Here is a 23960-nt window from a genome sequence, read left to right on the forward strand (position 1 = left end):
CTGTCCAGGTCTGTTCGCGCGTCTGGTAAGAACTGTATGCTCTCCCTCGCTGTATCTGGCCACTCCTAATCCCTTATGTCCATATATACACACCACCCTGTTCATCTAACGATCGCCCCCAAGTGTCCAAAATAATACGGCAAGAGATATCTAGACAAAATAATATAATATGCCAACAGTAGCTAGCCTGGACATAAATGGCTCCTACACTGCGTCTTTAATGACAATTTATTCTTTCTTTGGTTTCTCAGTGAGATCTTAATTTTCAGAACAGGGGAATTATTTGTAGAGTAAAATGATTTCAGATCAGAAATGCAGCATTAAAAAGCTGAGGAAATGATCGCGATTTAAAGTTCCTCCTTGCGCAAGTCTGAAGAGGGGTCTCGACCCGAAACGTCACCCATTCCTTCTCTCCCGAGATGCTCCCTGACCTGCTGAGTTACTCCAGCATTTTGTGTCTACCTTGTAGATTAGCTGCTTCAGTTGTCCACCCAACCCCAATACATCTTTCAAAAGTAATTTATTAGCTCAGGAAAATGCTCGGACTTATTTTGAGCAACTGGAGGCCATTTGTCCCATTGTGATCGCGCCAGCACTTTGTGAGAGCATTCTAAAATGGCTCAAGATCCTAGTCATTGATTTCCGTGGTCAAATAGGCTTACAGATAGAAAGCACTCACTGATGGAAAGTGCTTTGTAATTCTTAAATCTTCCTGGTGTAAGTTGCCCCGGTACTGTAAATCTCATCTGAACCACAGTTTCTGAGGTTGAGCACACTAATGAATCTGTGCTGGGCTAAAATGTTTTTTTATCATTAGAGCCCAAATCTGAAATCAGTAATTATGCCCTTATTAAAACTTATTCACAGTTGGTTGGGGTGAAATGGAGAGGTCGTCTTTATTTTTTGTGTGTAGCTTTTCTAACCTGGCGTGATCTATTTTTGAATGTCTAGATATCCAGGTTTCTGTCCACATCCATCAACATTAATTGAGCTGGTCCAATTCCCTGCATTTCATCTCTTCAAGTTGCTTCATTGCTTCACTGTTTCTGCAGATTTGTCTGCATTCATGTTTGCCGTCTCTTGTAGTAATTCCCTCTGCTTGCAACCCCCTCCCCCAATTTTATTGTCCTTGGCATGTTTTAAGTTTGTGTTCTTCCTAATTTTCCTAAGGATGTCCTTCCTAATTTGAGGAAGGGTATCCTTGCTATTGAGGCAGTGCAGCTTAGGTTCACCAGGTTAATCCCCGGGATGGCGGGAATGTCATATGAGGAAAGACTGGGCTTGTATTCACTAGAGTTTAGAAGGATGAGAGGGGATCTTATAGAGATGTATACAATTATGACAGGACTGGACAAGCTAGATGCAGGAAAAATGTTCCCAATGTTGGGGGAGTCCAGAACCAAGGGCCACAGTCTAAGAATAAAGGGGAGGCCATTTAAAACTGAGGTGAGAAAAAACTTTTTCACCCAGAAAGTTGTGAATTTGTGGAATTCTCTGCCACAGAAGGCAGTGGAGGCCAATTCAGTGGATGAATTTAAAAGAGAGTTAGATAGAGCTCTAGGGGCTAGCGGAATCAAGGGATATGGGGAGAAGGGTTACTGCTTGTGGATGATCAGCCATGATCACAATGAATGGCGGTGCTGGCTAAAAAGGGCCAAATGGCCTCCTCCTGCACCTATTTTCTGTTTCTATGTTCTGCTTTCCCAGAAGAAAAGATGGAGCATCATTGACCTCTGATGTAAACCATGTGGAAGCCAACCTTCCATCCAAGGTGCTGTGTGCCCATGGGTGCATTTTTTATAGCAACCACCTTCAAAACATATTGAGAAGTGTGATACTTTAGACCAATCCTTTACTGTAATTTAATCCTGAAACAAATTAAACATTAAAGTCAATGTCAAGTACTTTCATTCCTTTCTTCTTCTCTGTTTAAAATTTTACTCAATACAATGTCTTTGTCTTATTTCCACTGAAAGAAGACTCGTAGGCCTCCCACACTATTTCCAAATTGGACTCATCAGTCTGGATCTCAAATAAAGCAGAGAATGGTGAAATACTCAGCAGGTTTGACAATATCTGTGGAGAGAGAAAGCGAGTTAACACTTCAGTTGATGCTCTTTCATCAGTTCAGTTGAAAGGTAGTTGATCTGAAATGTTAACTCTTTCCTCTCCACAGATATTGCTTGATTCACTGAAACTCTTCCTGCTCCACAGTTGTTGCTTGCCCTGCTGATGTCTACTGGTATCTCCAACATTTCGGATTTCCATAATTTGCAGTAAATCTCTTTTAGAATCTCAAGATGTCTGGAATGGGACAAGTCCTCCTCTCGAATGTGTGTGTGTGCTACCACTTAGCCAAGTACAAGGGCTCAGCGGTAGAGTTGCAGCGCCGGAGACCCGGGTTCCATCCCGACTATGGGTGCTGTTGTACGGAGTTTGTACGTTCTCCCCGTGACCTGCGTGGGGTTTTATCAGAGATCTCCGGTTTCCTCCCACACTCCAAAGACATACGGGTTTGTAGGTTAATCGGCTTGGTAACTGTAAAAAAACATTGTCCCTAGTGGGTGTAGGATAGTGTTAATGTGCGGGGATCGCCGGTCGGTGCGGACCAGGTGGGCCGAAGGGCCTGTTTCTGCGCTGCATCTCTAAACTAAACTAAATGGGGTCACAGCAATCAATCTCTGCGTATTCGTCTGCAGTAGACCCAGGCAAAAAGAGAGGAAACTCCAGTGGTGTGCAACCTTGAGAATGGAATACTTTATCCTCGAGCCATGAGCCAATCTTGCCAACTCACCCATTCCCCCCCACTTTGCAGGCGTGTGAAGTATCGCCACCTAGTTGAGCTCAATGCAGGTTGGCATGCATGAATGGATCCATTACTCTGGTTATTTTTTGGTGCAAAATTGTAAAACGGCAATTTGGATGATTGCTTGATGGACTCGACAAGTCAACGGTACGTAGATAAGTGACCTTTTCAGGACCACTTGAGAGAATAAATACAGTGCTCTTCATTCCCAATTGGCCAGTAGGATTGGAGTCCAGGAGGAAGCGACTGAAAAAGCCACAGCAATAATTTAGGGGTCTTCTTCTTCTTTCGTGTCCCTCATCCATGCTTCAAATGTTACATCACTGTCATCGTCCGTCCTGAAAAGGGAGTAAGCTTCCGGCGACAATCAGTGGGAGCCATCACTTGTGCAGTAGACGATAGTGGTAGCAGAATTAGCTCAGGACACTTCCAGTTTCCAGCCCCACCACGCGGACGCTTCTGCTATGAGGCCAATTTAGGGAGGCGGGCAAGTTGCTCGTGTCATTCAGATGCAACTTGAATGGTCGCTGTGTTTGCATTTCCACAAAGAAGCCGCACAATTGTCAATTAGTGAACCTTTTGTAATCCAGCATTGAGCTTTGTGATGGGTCTTGCTAATAGAACAGTGCAGCACAGGAACAGGCCCTTTGGCCCAAAAGCAGATGGGAGGTAGCTTGTGTGGCACAGGCTAATGGTCATGCAGGAGGTGGAATGCGATTTTTCTGCTTCCAACAATACAGCGAGGAAACAGGCCCTTCGGCCCACCGGGTCTGCACCGACCAGCGATCCCCGCACATTAACACCTTCCTACACGCACTAGGGATCATTTTTACGTTCACCAAGCCAATTAACCTACACACCTGCACGTCTTTGGAGTGTGGGAGGAAACCGAAGATCTCGGAGAAAACCCATGCCAGTCACGGGGAGAACGTACAAACTCCGTACAGGCAACGCCTGTAGTCGGGATGGAACCCGGGTCTCCGGCGCTGCATTCGCTGTAAGGCAGCAACTCTCCGCTGCGCCACCGTGCTGCCCTGTTCTAAGTTCTAAGATGTAGCATTTATGACAAAAAAAGACAGACCCCTTTTGAACTGGTTTGCGTGGCGTGCCTGATTTATCACAGAAGAGGAACTTCCTTCTGATCTGGCTGTGTAAAGGCTCATCAGTTCCGTAACCACCAATTTAGAAAATAAGGGTAAACTACAGACCACGAGTTGCAGGCTGAAATAAGAACTGAAACAACGCAAGAGCTGTTTATGTTATTCCATCAGTACACCATTGCACAAACTGATTGTAGTCACAAATGTGCTTCGTTGCTGCAACCAATTTAGCTTCAGTAAAAAAAACTCCAGGCTGTCAGTTCTGGCATGTCTTCAAAAGCAGACTTTTTTTGAAGTAGTACACATAGAAACATAGAAAATAGGTGCAATAAGAGGCCATTTGGCCCTTCTAGCCAGCACTGCCATTCATTGTGATCATGGCTGATCATCCACAATCAGTAACCCGTGCCTGCCTTCTCCCCATATCCCTTGATTCCGCTAGCCCCCAGAGCTTTATCTAACTCTTTTTAAAATTCATCCAGTGAATTGGCCTCCACTGCCTTCTGTGGTAGAGAATTCCACAAATTCACAACTCTCTGGGTGAAAAAGTTTTTTTTCATCTCCGTTTTAAATGGTCTCCCTTTTATTCTTAGACTGTGTGGCCCCTGGTTCTGGACTCCTCCAACATTGGGAACATTTTTCCTGCATCTTGCTTGTCCAGTCCTTTCATAATTTTATACGTCTCTATAAGATCCCCTCTCATCCTTCTAAACTCCAGTGAATACAAGCCCAGTCTTTCCAATCTTTCCTCAGATTGGTGAATAATCTAGTAGATTGGTGAATATCCATAGATATTATTGATAATGAATTTTATGAAAGTTCCACTTATGAGATTGAAACTCGTGGAATTTTCAAGCTGGCAAGAGAATCAGATGAGCCACCGAGGGCTGAAAGTGAACAGGGGGATCATATCAGCAGACACAAGGAACTGCAGATGCTGGAATCTTGGGCAAAACACAAAGTGCTGGAGAATTTCCGTGGGTCAGGCAGCATCTGTGGAGGGAATGGGCTGGCGGTGTTTTTGGGTTGGGACCCTTCTTCAGACCGGCAGGATCAAATTGGCAGGGTGTGGCTCGAGGTGTCGTTCAATGATCAACGTTGGAGCTGCAGCTGTTGGGCGTACTTTAATCTGAATGATGTGGGCCGAAGGGCCTGTTTCTGTGCCATGACTCGTGTCAGGATGGAAGGGAATGTGACCAAATTTGAAGAAGGCAAAGGATATGTAGCTAAGTAGACTGAAACGTTAAATTACAAAGAGGAACCAATAGATTACTTGAATGACCAAAGTCTCGACAAGTCTATTTCAACCTGGAGTTGTCTACTTCAAGGTGGATAAATGATAGCAAAGAGCATTCTCTAAATGGTGAAAAGTTGTTGAAAGAATGGAGCGACTGGGCTTGTATACACTGGAATTTAGAAGGATGAGAGGGGATCTTATTGAAACATATAAGATTATTAAGGGATTGGACACGCTAGAGGCAGGAAACATGTTCCTGATGTTGGGGGAGTCCAGAACCAGGGGCCACAGTTTAAGAATAAGGGGTAGGCCATTTAGAACAGACGAGGAAAAACTTTTTCACTCAGAGAGGTGTGAATCTGTGGAATTCTCTGCCTCAGAAGGCAGTGGAGGCCAATTCTCTGAATGCATTCAAGAGAGAGTTAGATAGAGCTCTTGAAGATAGCGGAGTCAAGGGATATGGGCAAGAAAGAGGTACTGATTGTGGATGATCAGCCATGATCACAGTGAATGACGGTGCTGGCTCGAAGAACCAAATGGCCTCCTCCTGCACCTATTGTCTATTGTCTATGTTTGAGTTTAGTTTATTGTCACACCGATTGAGGTACAATGAAAAGCTTTTGTCGTGTGCTAACCAGTCTAAAGTTGCAAGCAGTGGAGGTCCAAAGATCTCTGGGCCTAAATGCTGGGCAGAAAAGGTTTATTTTCCAACCGAAAAGAAAGTAGAGGATTAGGGTGCAAGGGGCTGGAAATTATACAGATAGTATATGAAGCTATGGTGGATCTGACCTTGAGTACAGTGGGTTGAATGCTGCCTGGATTGAAAGGTATTATCTATAAGGAGAAGTTGGATAAACATTGATTGTTCTGCAGCATCGGAGGCTGAGGGGAGACCTGATAAGTGTGTAAAGTTATGCGAGACAGAGTTTAGTTTTACTGCAGTCGGAAGGTACACAGTCAGAACCTTTTTCCCTAGGGTAGAAATGTCGAGAGCACAGCTTTAAGATGAGAGGGGCAGAGTTAAAGGAGATGTACGGGGCAAGTTCATCTGCAAAGAGAATGGCAGGTGTCTCTAACCCGCGGCCAATGGTGGTGGCGATTAGTTTAACTTGGCATCATGTGTTATTTAGAAGGATGAGAGGGGATCTTATAGAAACGTATAAAATTGTAAAAGGACTGAACAAGCTAGATGCAGGAAAGATGTTCCCAATGTTGGGGGAGTCCAGAACCAGGGGCCACAGTCTAAGAATAAAGGGGAGGCCATTTAAAACTGAGATGAGAAGGAACTTTTAAACCCAGAGAGTTGTGAATTTGTGGAATTCTCTGCCACAGAAGGCAGTGGAGGCCAATTCACTGGATGAATTTAAGAGAGAGTTAGATAGAGCTCTAGGGGCTAGTGGAATCAAGGGATATGGGGAGAAGGCAGGCACGGGTTACTGATTGTGAATGATCAGCCATGATCATAATGAACGGCGGTGCTGGCTCGAAGGGCTAAATGGCCTCCTCCATCTACTTTTTATGTTCGGCACTAAAATTAAGGGCCAAAGGGCCTGTTGCTGTGCTGTTCTGTTCTAGATTGGAAGAGCCTCAGATTTATTAGTGATATGGCTGGGGGTGTAGTTTAAAAATAAGAGCCATTGAAGTTGGAAAGGCCCTGTATATAAAGAGTGGTGTACGTTTTGTAATTATTCCATAAACAACAATTGATGTGGGGTTCTTTGATCATTTTGAGACTAACAATGTTTGGTTAATTTATATGGAATTATGGGCGCAGCAGTAGATTTGCTACCTCACAGCGTCAGAGACCCGGGTTCAGTCTTTACTACGGTGCTATCTGTACAGAGTTTGTACGTTCTCCCTGTGACTGCCTGGGTGCTCCAGCTTCCTCCCACACTCCAAAGATGTACAGGTTTGTAGGCTAATTGGTTTGGTGACATTGAAAATTGTGTGTTGGACAATGTTAGTGTCCGGGGATCGCTGGTCGGCGTGGACTCAATGGACCGAAGGGCCTGTTTCCGTCCGCACTGTATCTCTAAACTAAATTAAACTAATTTTGCAGCCAGATCAGTCATTGAATGTCAGACAAGTTTACATGCAAAATGGCCTTTTCCTGTTGCTCTTCATGCAGTTGGTTTCTGAATACAAGTGTTATCACATTTACCAATTGTCATGTGATTTTATCCACACAAGTCAGTTTACTGCAGCTACAGTTGCTACCAAATCTCATTCCTCTTTCCAAGCTGTGCTTCAGTATCCTTAATTAGATGCTAAAATACTTTGTTCACTAGGCACTGCTTGAAAAAAGCGACATTTATTTTATTATCGCTGTTCGTGTCGAACTGTTAACATGCCCTATATCTACTCAAATGCCAAATAATTAAAAGTGTAAATTTCAACTTTGTTCACTTTGGTTGTTTACTGATGTACCGAAGCTGAACTGAAATGAATACGATTAGCAAAGTAATTCTGACTTCAGCAGAAATGAAAAAGATGCATTGCCCTTAATTTGTATCTGCCCTCGGGCTCTTTTGTGAAAGATTAGTGAATACATCTTGCAGCTGAACGGAAAGCACCACCAATCAAATCACACTGAGATCTTTGCTCTTTGAGAAAGATAGGGTGCCATGTGGCAATAGATTTGACAGTGGATAAAAATAAGGGGGAGAACAAAAATAACATTGGCATGACCTGTTATTAATTTTGTGCAAAGATTGCTTGATTAAACCAATAACATGGATTAAGATTTTTAGACAGGGAATCAAAAGGATGTCAAAAGCTGTGGGGAAATAAAACACTGGTAACCTTTTACTGATGCACTAGTTCCTGTGCTTTATTAATAAATGATTTGAGAGAGAGTTTGTGGCATTGCCTGTTGTAACTCCAGTCTTTCCCTGAGTGGAAAAATCAAATATTGGAGGGCATAGCTTTAAGGTGAGAGGGGCAAAATTTAAAGGTGATGAAGGGGGCAACATTTAAAGTAGATTTTGTAGGGTGAAATTCTTTCGACAAGAGGGTGATGGGTGCCTGGAACGTACTGCCAGGTTGGTGGTCGAGTCAAATCCAATCGTGGCATTTAAGAGATTTTTGGATAGGCACATGGATATGGAGGGATATGGATTATTTGCAGATAGATACAAGTTAGTAGGAAAAAAAACTGCAGATGCTGGTATAAATCGAAGGTAGACACAAAATGCTGGAGTAACTCAGCGGGTCAGGCAGCATCTTGGAAGAGAAGGAATGGGTGACGTTTCGGGTTGAGACCCTTCTTCAGACCCGTTTCGGGTTGAGACCCTTCCTCAGACTGAAGAAGGGTCTGGACCCGAAACGTCACCCATTCCTTCTCTCTCGAGATGCTGCCTGACCCGCTGAGTTACTAGATACAAGTTGGTCTTGGCATCATGTTCGGCACTGACATTCTTCTTGTGCTGTACTGTTCTATCTTCTAAACTTGGATCGTTTTCTGGAATATTGAAGGTTGAGTTGAAACCTGATAGAAGTGTATAAAGATATGAGAGGCAGAGATAGTGTCGACTGTCACAACCTTATGCCCAGAGTGGAAATGTCAAATACTAGAGCCGTAAGGTAAGAGAGGCACAGTTTAAGGGTGAGATGCGGGGAAAAGATGCTATGCCCTCTAATATTTGATTTTTCACCCTGGGGAAAAAAGGTTCTGACTGTTTACCCAATCTATTTGGAGGAGTTGCAGACAGCGAGGAATGCTTTCAGAAGATAGAAACTTCACAATGATTTGTTTCGGAGATAAAAAAATGTTGAAGGATGATTTAAGGCTGGGAATGCATTGCCAAGGGTGGTGGTGGAGGCGAATGAGATATATTGGTGTTTAAGAGGCGGTTTGATAGGCACGTGGAAGTGCAGGGGAAAGAGGGCTATGGTTCAGTGCAGCCAGATGAGAGCAGTTAAACTTGGAGTCATGTTTGGCACAAACATTGTGGGCCGACTGGCCCGTTCCTGTCCTGTACAGTTCTATGAAAGTATTTTACTGAGTGTGGTGGGTGCCTGGAACAACGCTGCCAGGGGTGGTGGTGGATCCAGATTCAATAGTGGTCTTTAAGAGGCTTTTAGATAGGCACATTGGATATGCAGGGAATGGAGGGATTAGGATCTTCTTCTTGCATTTGAGGCAGCAGAAGTTATGAAGCTGCTTCTGCTTCTGCTGTCTCTGTTTGTTGTTGTTCGCCTGACTGAGGTCAGTTGACAGGGCTCACCACGGGGAGGTCGAGCATTAGGATCATGTGCAGGCAGAGATGAGTTTAACCTGACACGATGTTTGATAAGGACATTGTGGGCCGAAGGACCTGTTCCTGTGCTGTACTATTCTATGCTGCGTGTAATCTTGCATGATACGAGGGTGATGTAATGGAACTGAGACCTGAGAGATGATCAGCATTCATTTGGTCTCTGGGTGTTGACATCTATAAGGTTGGGGAGAGGGAGGGACAGGCAGAGGAAGTGAGAAGTGTAAAGCTATAACCTGTTCCCCAGTCTGCTTGAAACATGAAGCCAAATCGCCGTCTCACTTTAGTTTGGAATTGGTCATAACTGTGCAAGATGGCCCTTTCAACCCAGCAAATGCCTGCTTTGTAGGTGAGAGCAGGGATGCTCATAACTCTTCCAGTGCAGAGATTGCCACGCCAGTGTGAGAGAGCATCTTGACATGGATGAAAGCTGCTCACATTTGGTGTTTAATTTTTGCAATGTGTTCACTTCACACCCAGACCTGTGATTGCCGGCCTGGCTTGATTGATGTGTGCTTTTCCCCTTTGAATACGTGCTTGCATCTGCTTGCAGCGACTTGATCTGTGAGCAATGGTCAACAAAATGGATCTGCCTTGTATTTTTCTTTTCCTAATTAAAAACCATTTGCCCCTTCCCAACTTCCTTCTGCGTTCTTCAGCTCTGAAGACATGACATTACCCGGGGGCATGTTCAGTGTATTCTGCCAGCTCTTCAAGTGGTTGCTCTTGCATCAGCTTGCATTGTAAATGTTGGCAGGCAAACTCGCTGTAAGCAGTATCGCAGCTTGGCTTTAGCCCATCCCTAAACAGAGGCCCACAGACCCCTATACAATGATCATTCAAAACATTATGGCCTGATGAGCCAAAACATTATGGCCTGATGAGCCAAAACATTATGACCACCTGCCTAATATAAGATTATTAAGGGGTTGGACACTTTAGAGGCAGGAAACATGTTCTCAATGTTGGAGGAGTCCAGAACCAGGGGCCACAGTTTAAGAATAAGAGGTAGGCCATTTAGAACGGAGATGAGGAAAAACTTTTTCAGTCAGAGCTGTAAATCTGTGGAATTCTCTGCCTCAGAAGGCAGTGGAGGCCAATTCTCTGAATGCATTCAAGAGAGAGCTAGATAGAGCTCTTAATGATAGCAGAGTCAGGGGGTATGAGGTGAAGGCAGGAACGGGGTACTGATTGTGAATGATTAGCCATGATCACATTGAATGTGGTGCTGGCTCGAATGGCCTACTCTGTTGTCTATTGTCTAATGTGCTGTTGGTCCTCCGTGTGCAGCCCCATACGCAGCAGGGTGCGATGCACTGTGTATTGTGACACATTCCTCCCATGGCCACCATTGACATTTTCTGTGACTTGTGCCACAGTCGACCTTCTGTCGGTTGGGACCAGACGGGATAGCCTTCGTTGCCCTCGCGCATCGATGAGCCTTGGGCGCCCAACACCCTGTCTGTCGCTGGTTTGTGGTTTGTCCCTCCTCGGACCACTGTCGGTAGGTACTCACCACTGCTGACCGGGAGCACCCCACAAGCCTTGCCGTTTCAGAGATGCTCTGACCCAGTCGTCTGGCCATAACAATTTGGCCCTTGTCAAAGTCGCTCAGGTCTTTACTCCTGCCCATTTCTCCTGCATCCAACACATCAACTTCAAGAACTGACTGTTCACTTGCTGCCTAATATATCCCATCCCTTGACAGATGCCATTGTAACAAGATAACCAATGTTATTCACTTCGCCTGTCAGTGGTCATAATGTTTTGGCTGATCAGTGTATACTGGAAAGTGATCAAGAATGGGGATGCGTATTGAAATTCTGCCCCAACCTATTTAATCTGGAGGTAACGCTTCCTATTGGAGTGTTCCTCTGTGCCTAATTCAGGACAAATATCAGTCGGGATAAAACTTTGAGCCCTTCTGGTCAATATTGCTTCATAGCCACAATTTGTTGACCAATTACAGCCATTGGACCAAGGGTGGTCACGTTGGCGCAGCGGTAGAGTTGCTGCCTTACAGCGAATGCAGCGCCGGAGACCCGGGTTCCATCCCGACCACGGGTGCTGTCTGTATGGAGTTTGTACGTTCTCCCCGTGACCTGTGTGGGTTTTCTCCGAGATTTTCGGTTTCCTCCCACACTCCAAAGACGTGCGGGTTTGTAGGTTAATTGGCTTGGTAAATGTAAAAATTGTCCCTAGTGGGTGTAGGATAGTGTTAGTGTGCGGGGGATCGCTGGGGCACCGGCACGGACCCGGTGGGCCGAAGGGCCTGTATCCGCTCTGTATCTCTAAACTAAACCATCAGAAGCCGAGAGGAGACCTGATAGATAAGAATATCATGATGACAGGCATAAACAGGGTAACTAGTCAGAACCTTTTTCCGATGAGTGGAAATGTCAGAGATGAGAGGGCATAGCTTCCAGATGAGAGGGGCAAAATTACACACGAGCGTGGCCAGTTTTTTTTACACAGAGTGACATTACCCATGCGTTGTCCATTAACGGATCACAGTTTACTTTAATCAAAATCAATCCTTCTTCCTTTGAAATATGCCTCTGTGCTTCAGTTTGTGATTATCCTTTGTTTAATATTAAAGTCTATACTCTATCACACCATGGTGATTACTGGATGTGCCTAACTGTTGCAGTGTTATTTAATTCCATTATGTTACTCATCATTAAATTCACTCTGGCTCCTTTCTCATCAGTTCTAATGCACATTATTTCAAGAAGATGGCTGGGAAAACAATTTAGAGTTGCTTTGGTGTCGGTTTATTTCAGAGTCAGAATCCCTCATTGCAGCTATGTGATTTTAGCAACGTCTCTTTGATAACATAAACCCATGAATTAGGAGAGGGAGTGGGTTATTTGGCCCTTCAAGCCTGCTCCACCAGTCATCATGGTCTTGGCTAATCTTCTTCCAGGGGAACTATGTACGTGTACTCCTCAGTCCCTCTGCTCTACAACACTCCCTGGCGCTGTGAAATTCCTGCCTTCGGTCGACTTGCCAAATGCAACACTTCACACTCATTTGAATGGCACACCATTTGCCATTCCTCGACCCACTTGTCCAGCTGATTCCTTCTGCCAAATTCACACTCTCTCTCACACACACTCGGCTTGCCCCAATCTCCAATCACATTGTCTTGCCAGTTCCACCTCATACAAAGAAAATAGGTGCAGGAGGAGGCCATTTGGCCCTTCGAGCCAGCACCACCATTCACCGTGATCATGGCTGATCATCCACAATCAGTAACCCATACCTGCCTTCTCCCCATATCCCTTGATTCCACTAGCCCCTAGAGCTCTATCTAACTCTTTTTTTAAATTCATCCAGTGATTTGGCTTCCACTGCCCTCTGTGGCAGAGAATTCCACAAATTCACAACTCTCTGGGTGAAAAAGTTTTTTCTCACCTCAGTTTTAAATGGCCTCCCCTTTATTCTTACACACACTAGGGACAGTTTTTACATTTACCAAGCCAATTAACCTACAAACCCGCACGTCTTTGGAGTGTGGGAGGAAACCGAAAATCTCGGAGAAAACCCACGCAGGTCACGGGGAGAACGTACAAACTTCATACAGACAGCACCCGTGGTCGGGATGGAACCCGGGTCTCCGGCGCTGCATTCGCTGTAAGGCAGCAACTCTACCGCTGCGCCAACGTGACCACCCTTGGTCCAGAGAGAACTTTCTAGATTTGTCCAACCTCTCCTTTATAGCAAGTTCCGAGGTGTCAAAATACAGGTCATGGGAACAACTTAGTGGATTAATAATAGTTTTGAAATGTAATAAAATCAAAGCTGATGTCAGGAGTGGTATTTAACAAGGGCAGCACTGAGATGACCTATTTTACCCAGGTGAATGTCACCTGCATAAATCAATGTTGGGAAGTGGCAGTAAGTGGGGCAGAGGTGGAGAGGCATTGTGTTTGGGTCTGAACCTTGGACTTGCAGCGTATTTAGTCACTTTTAACAGTTACAGGTGGGGCCCATACTTCAGGCATGCATTGAAGTCCTGTCATTTCAAAATGTTAGATATCCTTTGTGGAACTCCACTGATAGTGCAAACTGATGAAGCCCTTGGCAGTAGGTTACTGGTCTCACGTTGGTAGTCAGCCTTCAGATAAATGTTTGCATTTCCAGCTTTGAGAACAACACAAAGAAAAATTAAGCAGTGGCGCAGCGGTTGAGTTGCTGCCTTACATCGCTAGAGACTCTGGTTCGTTCCTGACTATGAGTGCTGTCTGTGCGGAGTTTGCACATTCTCCCCGTGACTGCGTGGGTTTTCTCCGGGTGCTCCGGTTTCCTCCCACACTCCAAAGACGTACAGGTTTGTAGGTTAATTGGTTAAAAGAAAAAGTTAATTGTCCCTGGATTGTGGTATAGTGCTAGTGTACGGGGTGATTAATCGCTGGTCAGCTTGGACTCGGTGGGCTGAAGGGCCTGTTTACCTGCTGTATCTCTAAAAGTATTTTTTCAAGTGCTGGTTTTCTCGCAATGGGATTGCCAGTATTGGAAAGATATGGATCACCGACAGGCTGATGAGAGCAGTTTAGACAATAGACAATAGGTGCAGGAGTAGGCCATTCGGCCCTTTGAGCCAGCACCACCATTCAATGTGATCATGGCTGATCATTCTCAATCAGTACCCCGTTCCTGCCTTCTCTCCATACCCCCTGACTCCGCTATCCTTAAGAGCTCTATCTAGCTCTCTCTTGAATGCATTCAGCGAATTGGCAGAGAATTCCACAGATTCACAACTCTCTGACTGAAAAAGTTTTTCCTCATCTCCGTTCTATATGGCCTACCCCTTATTCTTAAACTGTGGCCCCTGGTTCTGGACTCCCCCAACATTGGGAACATGTTTCCTGCCTCTAACGTGTCCAACCCCTTAATAATTTTATACGTTTCGATAAGATCCCCTTTCATCCTTCTAAATTCCAGTGTATACAAGCCCAGTCGCTCCAGTCTTTCAACATACGACAGTCCCGCCATCTGGCGTCGTGTTCAGTGCAAACATGTGGGCTGAAAGGCTCGTTTCTGTGCTGTACTGCTCTACGTTCGAAACTGCTTCTGTGCCCATTTCTTTCAAAGAGGGAATGAGATCAGTAAAAGCTTGTGGGATAACTACTGACACGGAACATCTGGTCACAGAGAGCTACAACTGTCGAGTAAATAGTTCCTGTCGTGGTGAACCAATAATAGAAGGGTTTATATAGGGTCACACAGCGTGGGCTCTTTGACCCAAGTTGCCCACACCGACCAACATGTCCCATCACACTAGTCCCACCTGCCTGTGTTTAGACTGTATCCCTCCAAACCTGTCCTACCATGTACCTGTCCATTTGTTTCTTAAACCTTGCAATAGTCCCTGCCTCTGGTACCTTCTCCAGCAGCTTGTTCCACACAGCTTGTGTGAAAATGTTACCCCTCAGATTCCTATTAAATCTTTCCCCTACTCTGAGCAAGAGACTCTGTGCATCTACCCGATCTATTCCTCTCATGATTTTGTACGCCTCTATGAGGATCACACCTCATCCTCCTGCGCTCCAAGGAATAGAGACCTAGCTTACTCAACCTTTCCCTCGAGTCCTGGTAACATCCTCGTAAATCTTCTCTGAACCCTTTCCAACTTGACGACATCTTTCCTGTAACAAGGTGCCCAGAACTGATTAAATGCAGCCTTACCAATGTCTTGTATAACTGCAACATGACATCCCAACTTCTATGCAGGTGCTCCTCGACTTACGATGGGGTTACGTTCCGATAAACCCATCGTAAATCAAAAATATTGTAAGTTGAAAATGCATATAATACACCTGATCGAGTGGCTGACTGGGACCTGTGGCTCACCGGCGTTTAGTTTAGAGAAACAGCGCGGAAACAGGACCTTTCGGCCCACTGGGTCCGCGCCGACCAGCGATCCCCGCACATCAACACGATCCTACACCCACTAGGGACAATTTACACATACACCAAGCCAATTAACCTACAAACCTGCATGTCTTTGGAGTGTGGGAGGAAACCGAAGATCTCGGAGAAAACCCACGCAGGACACGGGGAGAACATACAAACTCCGTACAGACAGCGCCCGTAGTCGCTGCATTCGCTGTAAGGCAGCAACTCTACCGCTGCGTACCATCGTAAGGTGGGAATATCGTAAGTTGAAGCATTGTAAGTGAGGAGCCTCTGTACTCAATACTCTGCAGTGCCCTTGCTGAGTTGAGCCCCAGATCTGAACACCATAAGTGTTGTATGTGCAAGCTCTTAAAAGCAGTCAGCCTCCTGTGCTTCTGAGGAATATAATTCTTATTATGACAAAAGTCCAAGCTGAGAACTAGAGACATTTGTAACGAATCACCTCGTGAATCTTCCCCTGTGAAGTCTCTGTTTTGAGTGCTGCGACCCAGATTGTTTAGTCAGAGCTGGGAAATCGCAAATGTCTGCCGCGGTGTAAAATGGCACGTGCAACCCACTGGAATTTATTCCTGAAATTGTTGCACAGGCATCACACATCTCACTGTGCAAAAAGCAGATCCCATTCCAGCTCCAAGTTTTAAAGACAGCCTACCTCTACCTGAAAGCCTCCCGTCCCTACACTCTTCCTAATGCACTGTTCTCTCAAGCACCATTTCAGTCTGTGGTACTCGGCAGCCTTTAACACTTTATAATTGTGTTTTAACATAGAACATAGAAAAGGAACTGGCCCTTCCACTCACATTATCTGTGCTCAACATGATGCTATTAAATTAATCCCAACCGCCTGTATGTGAGCCATGCCCCACCATTCCCTGCATATCCATTTGTCTATCTAAAAGACTCTTAAACACCAATATCATATCTACTTACATCATCATCGTGGGTCACTGGAAGCGAGTGTGACTGTCCTCTCCATAGGGTCGGACGCCTGTGCATGACTTTGTGGGCAGACTGTTGCACAGACAGTCACCACACGGTCCTTGACAGATCTGGGTCAGGATCCAGTGGCATGGAGTCCAAGACGACCGGGGACCCTTTTCTGCTGCAGCCTTCATCCATCCGCCTTTCCAGCCGTTGTGATGCTCTACTAAAGCCAGCCATCATCCTCCGCCTGTTCCACCGTTGAGGTATTGATTGGATTGCTCTTTGTCAGGGACCTCCCCCTCGACCGTACCGCCATGGGTGACCCTACCAGGAGCGTAGCTCCAGACGGCATCGCTCTCAGGATCTCAGGACCACACAAGCTTCTCCACCACGACAAGGTGACAATTCACGGAGAAGGCCCACTTCTACCACCATCTCTGTCAGTGTGTCGTAGGCACTTACCCCCCCCCCCCTCTTGTGTAAACATAATTTTTCCCGCATATCTCCTTTGAACTTGGCTCCATTCTCCATTAAGCTATGCCATCTAGTCTTTGCCACCCTGAGAAAAAGACTATCATCGTTTTATATATTTCTATCAGGTCCCCCCTCAGCCTCGCATGCTCTAGAATGGAAAGATAGATCAGCCATGATTGAATGGTGGAGTAGACTTGATGGGCCGAATGGCCTAATTCTGCTCCTATCACTTATGAACGATGAACATATCATCGGAAATTGTGTACCCCCTACTCAGAGCCCTGGTGTAACCCAATGCATCGAGCCCTGACCATCACATCTCAGAGCAGAACTGACTTGCAACCTGATGCCTGTGTAAAAGATCAGAGTCAGAGAGACGTACAGTATGGACACTGGCCCTTCGCCCCACCACATCCACAAAAACTATTGCACTCAGCAACACTAATCCCATTTTACCTGCATTATGTCCATTATTACCTCGTATATGTTAATTATGAGGACAGATTGGGGGGAAAAAAGACAGTGCTGGACTAACTCAGTCAGCACCTTTGGAGAACATGGATAGGTGGTGTTTTGGGTCTGAACCCTTGGATCTCAACCCAAAACATCACCTATCCATGTTCTCCTGAGATGCTGCCTGGCCCGCTGAGTTACTCTAGCACTCTGTTTTTTTCGAGATGCAGACGCACAGAAGTGCAGATGCTGGTTTACAAAGGCAGCAGTATCAAATCGAATCCAGGTCTCTGGCGCTGTAAGGCAGCAACTCTACCGCTGTGCCACTGTGCTGTCTTTATGTGTGGGGGAAACCGGAGCACCTGGAGAAAACCCACGCGGTCACGGGGAGAACGTACAACCTCTGTACAGACAGCACGTACAGGTTTGTAGATTAATTGGTTTTGGTAAAATTGTAAAGTGTCCCTAGTGTGTAGGATAGATTTAGTGTACATCGACGTGGATTCGGTGGGCCGAAGGGCCTGTTTCCGCGCTGTATGTCTGAACTCTAACGCTTGCATTTCTGTTGAGTACAGAATTAGATGGTGTTCACCATCTATCTTTGAAGGACGAGAGGAGAGCTAGAGAGAACTTGTACCGTGTCCGATTCAATCTGCTAGCTAAGAAGCGTTGTGCAATCCCGACCCAAAATGTTGCCTGTCCGTTCCCTCCCCAGATGCTGCTTGACCTGCTGAGTTCCTCCAGCACTTTGTGTTTTGTTCAAGATCCCAGTATTTGTAGTTCCTTGTGTCTCCATCCAATATTGGACAGTGTAGTTCCTAGATCAAACAGTTCATAAGCTATTTGACGTGCAGCACAAACTCTCCACATGGGCCCTTGTTTTCGTTCCTAAACTGGTCGATCTCTGGAATACAACTCTAGATTAGTGGCAAAGGTGTAGCCTCTAATTTGTATCTCAACCATGTGGGTGAGCTCCATTAGACTGTAGAGATTCAGTGTGGAAACGGGCCCTTCAGCCCACCAGCGATCACCCCGTACATTAGCATTATTCTACACACTGAGGATGATTTCAATTTTACCAAAGCCAATTAACATAAACTTGCACGTGTTTGGAATGTGGGAGGAAACGGTAAAACCCGGAGAAAGCCCGCGCTGTCACAGGAAGAACGTCCAAGCTCCGTACAGACAGCACTTGTCAAGTCAAGTCAAGTCAATTTTATTTGTATAGCACATTTAAAAACAACCCACGTTGACCAAAATGCTGTACATCTGATTAGGTACTAAGGAAAAAAAATGAAACATACAGTAGCACGCAAACAGTTCACAGCGCCTCCTCAATGAGCCTCAAACGCTAGGGAGTAGAAATAGGTTTTGAGCCTGGACTTAAAGGAGTCGATGGAGGGGGCAGTTCTGATGGGGAGAGGGATGCTGTTCCACAGTCTAGGAGCTGCAACCGCAAAAGCGCGGTCACCCCTGAGCTTAAGCCTAGACCGCGGGGTAGTCAGTAGCCCCAAGTCGGCCGACCTGAGGGACCTGGAGTTAGAGAGGGGGGTTAGAAGATTTTTGATGTGGGGGGGAATGTCCATTTAGGGCTTTATACGTGAATAGGAGGAGCTTGAAGTTGATTCTGTACCGTACAGGGAGCCAGTGGAGAGAGGCCAGAATCGGGGTGATGTGGTCCCTTTTACGGGCACCCGTCAGGAGTCTCGCTGCGGCGTTTTGGACCAGTTGCAGGCGGGACAGGGAAGATTGGCTGATCCCAGTGTATAGGGAGTTGCAGTAGTCTAGGTGGGAGGAAATGAAAGCGTGAATGATTTTTTCTGTGTCGTCGAATTGGAGGAAAGGTTTGATTTTAGCTATGGTTCGAAGTTGGAAGAAGCTGGCTTTTACCACAGCGTTGACTTGCTTATCAAATTTTAATGCAGAGTCAAATATCACGCCGAGGTTTTTGACATGCGGTTTGACTAGGCAGGATAGACTTCCAAGACTGCCTGTTATCGATTTGATGGAGTCGGGGGGGCCGAATAGGATGACCTCAGACTTGCTCTCATTTAATTGGAGGAAGTTCTGTGCCATCCAACATTTTATGTCCTCAAGGCAGTGTAAGAGGCTGTTTAAATTTGACTGGTTGTTGGGTTTCAGGATGGTCAGACTTGTGGTCAGGATGGAACCCGGGTCTCTGGCGCCTGAAGGCAGCAGCTCTACCTGCTGCACCAATGTTCTGTTGGCCACGATGCTCTTTTATTACGGACCCTCTTTTATTATCTGTCCCAAAATCTATTAAACTACCACAGCTGATTTTCAGTGTTGTGACATTTCTCAGTCAGAAGCTTTTGTGTGGACATTTTTGTTGCCAAGCTGTTTTCTTTATATTAAACCTCACTCTGATGGGCGCTTCGACTCATTTCCGTGTAATGTAAACGAGTGCGTCCGATTATATCAGTGCCACCACCCTACGCATCATCCTTTTGAATCACAAGTTTCGTTGCCAAATGGAGCAGCCAAATCGAATGCAAAATTTCAAATGAGTGCTGTACTGTACAATGCTCTGATTATTTATTTTTGTATGAGCATCCTGTTTTTTCCCCCAAATGTCTCTTGTGATGCCAGTGCCAGATTTTGTTTTCACAAGAGCAAGCCGATCTTTTCTCATTATCCTCTCTTTTTTTTTTTTTTTTGGTTGCAGTTACATTTCTATCTGTCATTCTTGCACCCAAAATGTGATACTTCACACATTATTAAATTGAATGTTATCTGCCAAGGTTACATTCGTTCCTTAATCTCTGTTCCTTGACGAGTTTGTTTCCCTTCCGTATCGCTTGTCAACATCACCTGTTCTAAAATCTATACTCGGTCCCACTGACTCGCACTTCAATCAGTTGCCACCAAGGCCACGGATGTTTTCAATTCTTTCTCGCTTTTAATTTTTTATACTTTGAGTGGAGGGGGTCTGGAACGAGCTACAGGTGGGGACAGATAAGATGGCGGCTTTTCAGAGGCTTTTAGATCGGCACATGGGAATGGAGGGATATGGATCACGTGTCGGCAGAGGTGATTAGTTTGACTTGGCATCATGTTCGACATGGACATTGGGGGGAGGGGGGTTTGAAGGACCTGTTCCTGTGCTGCGCTGTTCCAAGTTCTTTGACCTGCTTCTCTGCGGACTCTTTAAAAACCGTTACGAAATCCACTGATCCTCTCCCAGTCATCTGCTCGGCAAACTTCCAGTCCTCTGGTACTCTTTCCTGAACTATCAAATGAACTATCTATTCACACAGAGGGTGGTCGGTATGTGGAATGAGCTGCCAGAGGAAGTGGTAGGGGCAGGTACAATTACAGTGTTTAAAGGACATTTGGACGGCCGTATAGATCGGCATGTTTGAGGGAGGTGGACCTAACATGGGCAAATGGGTCTAGCTCAACGAGACATCTTGGTCGACACATTGACCAGTTGGATAAGTCGAAGGACTTTATTCTGTGTTCCTTAATTCTCTGGAGGATGGCATTTAATTCATCACTCTGCTTCCTGTCCCACCTCCTCCATTGTCAGAGTGAGGCCCAGTGCAAATTGGAGGAACAACACCTCATATTTTGTTTGGGTAGTTTACACCCCAGCGGTATGAACATTGACTTCTCTAACTTCAGACAGTCCCTGCTTTCCCTCTCCATCCCCTCCCCCTTCCCAGTTCTCCCACCAGTCTTCCTGTCTCTGACCACATCCTATCTTTGTCCCGCCCCCTCCCCTGACATCAGTCTGAAGAAGGGTCTCGACCCAAACGTCACCCATTCCTTCTCTCCCGAGATGCTGCTTGACCCGTTGAGTTACATAGAAACATAGAAAATAGGTGCAGGAGGAGGCCATTCGGCCCTTCGAGCCAGCACCGCCATTCATTGTGATCATGGCTGATCATCCATAATCAGTAACCCGTGCCTGCCTTCTCCCCACATCCCTTGATTCCACTAGCCCCTAGAGCTCTATCTAACTCTTTTAAATTAATCCAGTGAATTGGCCTCCACTGCCTTCTGTGGTTACTCCAGCATTTTGTTTCTACCACTTCATTTAATAATGTTAATTTGTTCATTCATGGTATGGTATCTCTCCCTCACTGGCAATGCTACCTTTTATTATCCATCCCTACTCACCCTTGAGAAGGTGATGGTGCGTTAGTTTAGTTTAGAGATACAACATTAAAAAGGCAACCGAGTCCACGCCAACCAGTGATCCACGCACACTGACACTAATAATCATAATAATCATAATAATACTTTATTAGCCAAGTATGTTTTACAACGTACGAGGAACTTCATTTGCCATACAGTCATACCAATAAAAAGCAACAGGACACACAAAATACATTTTAACATGAACATCCACCACAGTGACTCCTCCACATTCCTCACTGTGATGGAAGGTGAAAAAAGGTTCAATCTCTTCCCTTCTTTGTCCTCCCGGGGGCCTCGAACCTTCAGTTAACGGGACGATCTTGACTCTCGTAGCGGGCGGCGTTTGGGTCCCCCACATCACCATCGCTGAAGGCGCCACCCGCTCTTACACACACGAGGGGCAAGTTACAATTTTATCGGACCAATTCACCCGGAGCACCCAGAGAAAACCCATGCAGGTCATGGGGAGAACGTACAAACTCCATACAGACAGCTCCCGTAGTCAGGATGGAACCCGAGTCTCTGGCGCTGTGCCACCGTGCTGCCCACACTTGAAGAGGGGCAGTTCTGGTGAGGGTCCTCTCACTGTGTTGTTGAGGAGGAACCTTCAAGATTTAGACCCAAAGCCATGAAGATATATTTTCAGGTGTAGGAAAAAACTGCAGATGCTGATTAAAATTGAAGGTAGACACAAAATGCTGGAGTAACTCAGCGGGTCAGGCAGCATCTCGGGAAAGAAGGAATGGGTGACGTTTCAGGTCGAGACCCTTCAGACTGATGACATTTCGGGTCGAGACCCTTCTTCAGTCTCCAATTTCTTCTCTCCTGAGATGCTGCCTGACCCGCTGGGTTATTCCTGCATTTTGTGTCTACCCAAGATATATTTTCAAGGCAGGATGGTGTACAACTTCATGTGATAAGCACCTGGCAGTTCTTTGCATTTTTACATTATTTCCACTTGTTCACTTTCAATCTTTTGCATATTATTAGACCTATTCACTTAATGAAAAGATTTTCTCTCACCACAGAGTCAAGCCACGCCAAGTGTCTGTAAATCTCCATATAGCTGATTAACATGGAAGAGGATTTGTCTACAAAGAGTGAGAAATATACTCTTTAACAGCCTCCACTTCTAAGTCGAGTTTCTCTACTCCTTCACGTGGCAAGAGCTGCCTGCCTACTGCTTCATTGGATTGCTGTACAAGGTGTATGTTTACAGAAGCCTAGCATAAAACTAGACAACCATACAGTCACAGAGTGATACAGCATGGAAACAGGCCCTTCACCCCAACTTGCCCACACCGGCCAACATGTCCCAGCTACACTAGTCCCACCTGCCTGCATTTGGTCCATATCCCTCCAAACCTGTCCTATCCATGTACCTGTCTAACTGTTTCTTAAACGTTGGGATAGTCCCAGCCTCTACTACCTCCTCTGTCAGCTTGTTCCATACACCCACCACCCTCTGTGTGAAAAAGTAGCCCCTCGGATTCCTATTAAATCTTTTCCCCTTCACCTTAAAACTATGTCCTCCGGTCCTCGATTCCCCAACTCTGGGCAAGAGACTCTGTGCATCTACCCGATCTATTCCTCTCATGATTTTGTACACCTCTATAAGATCACCCCTCATCCTCCTGCGCACCAAGGAATAGAGACCCAGCCTGCTCAACCTCTCCCTGTAGCCCACACCCTCCAGTCCTGGCAACGTCCTCGTAAATAAGATGTAAATAATCCACAACAAATTTATGAATGTGATAATGCGTCTATAAATTGCTTTTAATTACATGGAGTTTACAGCCCTAAACAGGACATTTTGCCCAGTGTTTATGTTCACTGTTGTTCATCTCTGTGACTCATCAATCTATTCATCCTTCTCTCATGTACTCAATTACCCTTAATACTACTTACTTTCTTGTGGTAGCAACTCAATTTTAGTCACCCCCATACAGGAAGGATGTCGATGCTTTGGACAGGGAGCAGAAGAGGTTTACCATAAAACACTGTCTGGATTAGAGGGTACGACTAGCACCTGCAGTTCCTTGTTTCTATAAGGAAAGATTAGACAAACTTTGTTTCTCTCTTTTCTCTGCAGCATCAGAGGCTGAGAGAAGACCATATAGAAGTGCATAACACTAAGAGAGCTGTAGATAGTCCACGTTTTCTCTAGATGGAATGTCAAATACCAGAGAGCATAGCTTTAAGGTCGGAGGGAGAAAGTTTAAAGGAGATGCATGGGGCAAGCTTTTTTGTTGCGCAGAATGGCGAGTGACTGGAATGCACTGCCAGGGGTGGTGATGGAGTAGGGTTGCCAACTGTCCCGTATTAGCCAGGACATCCCGTATTTTGGGCTAAATTGGTTTGTCCCGTACCGGACCGCCCTTGTCCCGTATTAGGCCCAGGGGGCGCTGTAGGCCCGGACACTGTAGGTCCAGACAGTGTAGGCCCGAACACTTTAGGTCCAGACAGTGTAGGCCCGGGCGCCGCCTAACGGAGGTTGCGTAGCAACCCGCCTCCCAGTCCGAGCGGCCGCCATTGGTGGAGCGGGAGCTGGCTGGGTGAGGTCACGTGGGACGCAGGGTGGTGACGTCACCTTGTCCCGTGTTTGGGAGTGAGATAGTTGGCAA

General features: G+C 45.8%; 1 protein-coding gene across 2 annotated transcripts in view; it reads left to right on the forward strand.

Moving 5' to 3' along the window:
- Positions 1-23960, forward strand: part of ctdspla (CTD (carboxy-terminal domain, RNA polymerase II, polypeptide A) small phosphatase-like a) — a 212982-nt gene that overhangs the window by 133546 nt on the left and 55476 nt on the right. The gene's annotated exons all lie outside the window — the stretch shown is intronic.

This window comes from Rhinoraja longicauda, chromosome 2 (assembly GCF_053455715.1).
Source record: "Rhinoraja longicauda isolate Sanriku21f chromosome 2, sRhiLon1.1, whole genome shotgun sequence".
NCBI classification, from domain to species: domain Eukaryota; kingdom Metazoa; phylum Chordata; class Chondrichthyes; order Rajiformes; family Arhynchobatidae; genus Rhinoraja; species Rhinoraja longicauda.